The following is a 1744-nucleotide window of genomic DNA, read 5'->3' as shown; positions in this document are numbered from 1 at the left end:
TTACAACTGATCATAACTTACTTGCTTGGGTCCTTCCATGGCTGCTTCCAGAGCTTAGAGCCCATATGTTACACCTACCTATTTAGCGCAGGCAGACTCCAAATTGCAAAGTTGTCCAAAACTGGCAATCATCATGTGATGCACATCATTATCCAAAGAACATGTATAAAGACACAAATTGGTGCCAACATATTTTATATACAACCAGAGATATGAAAAATTGTGCTGTATATGTGTAATAAGAATTATAATGCATTCCACTGTCATTTATTTTTAAAAAAATCAATTTAAAAAAATCCCTGCATCTTCAAGCGTGAGCCACCTTCCTCTTCTCATCAGGGCAGGGATTCTGCTTTTAAACTCTCTAAAGGCATCTCTGTGAATTTGCATAGTTCTCTTCTCTTCACTGACTGGTATCTTTCACTACCTACGTTTTTTGTTTGTTTGTTTGTTTGTTTTTGTTTTTTTGCATCCTTATAATGTTTTCCTACAAATGTGTTGCCTTAGTCTTGAATCTACTTCTGGGCATCCTCGCTGCTTCCAATTCTACTACTAACCTATATACTTTCAGCCAATTCCTTGTGTGAATTTCTGATAAATATCTACTTACACTTTTAGTGCCAGGCCCCAGTTTTACAGATAATTTCCATCCTTGAGTTAAATGCCCATCTTTGACTCAATCAATCAAGGATGAATGATGGAACACGGGTCTTGTGACACTATCCATAGTAACTCAGTCCTTCTCTGCCATTTGGCAGGGATATAGGTGGCCATTTCCCCTATAATGGCCAATGCATAGCCAGCAACAGGAAGCACAGAATCATTCAAAATGGTTTTGAAATACTTGTGAATGTGACCTCTTGAATGGTACTTTCCTCAGTTGTAAGTAAGAAAATGACAATGTCCTAGGGGTCTTGTAAGGATTATGTACATAAGTGAGTAGCACGATATTTCCAATTTTTAATCAAAGACACTTTGAATAGTTACAGTAATAGTATTAGTAGTCATAACATTTGTATAATTTTAGTAGTAATAACAACAGTGCTCGCTTTGGCAGCACATATACTAAAATTGGATCAATACAGAGAAGATTAGCAAGGCCCCAGCACAAGGATGACATGCAAATTCATGAAGCCTTCCATATTTTTATCCACTTTCTTCTCAGCAGCACATGGATCCTTCTCTAAAATAGACCATATATTATGCCACAAAGCAACTCTTAGCAAATACAAAGAAAATAGAGATACCACCCTGCATTCTATCAGATCATAATGGAATGAAATTAGAAATCAATGATAAAATAAAAAATAGAAGCTACTCCAGCACCTGGAGATGAAATAATATGCTGCTGAATGAACAATGGGTTGCAAAAGACATCAAAGAAAAGGTTAAAAAGTGCTTAGAGGTAAATGAGAACACTGATAAAACATATCAAAGTCTCTGGGACACTGTGAAGGCAGTACTAAGAGGAAAGTTCATTGCATGGAGTTCATTCCTTAAAAGAAGAACAAGTCAACAAATAAATGACCTAAAATTTCATCTCAAAGCCCTAGAAAAAGAAGAAAAAAACAACACCAAAAAACAGTAGAAGACAGGAAATAATTAAAATCAGAGCTGAAATCAATGAAATTGAAACAAAAGAAACAATTGAAAAAATTGACAAAACAAAAAGTTGGTTCTTTGAAAAAATAAATAAAATAGATAAATCCTTAGCCATGCTAAAGAAGGGAAGGAGAGAGAAAAC

General features: G+C 35.3%; 1 non-coding gene across 1 annotated transcript; it reads left to right on the top strand.

Moving 5' to 3' along the window:
* The first annotated feature begins 1041 nt into the window (after positions 1 to 1041).
* On the top strand, positions 1042 to 1148 carry LOC125617338. The gene has a single exon (XR_007348317.1). It is a non-coding gene; the product is annotated as a U6 spliceosomal RNA (small nuclear RNA).
* Positions 1149 to 1744: the final 596 nt, after the last annotated feature.

Source organism: Marmota marmota, unplaced genomic scaffold (assembly GCF_001458135.2).
Source record: "Marmota marmota marmota unplaced genomic scaffold, marMar, whole genome shotgun sequence".
Taxonomy (NCBI): domain Eukaryota; kingdom Metazoa; phylum Chordata; class Mammalia; order Rodentia; family Sciuridae; genus Marmota; species Marmota marmota.
This window is presented reverse-complemented; position numbering and strand designations above follow the sequence as displayed.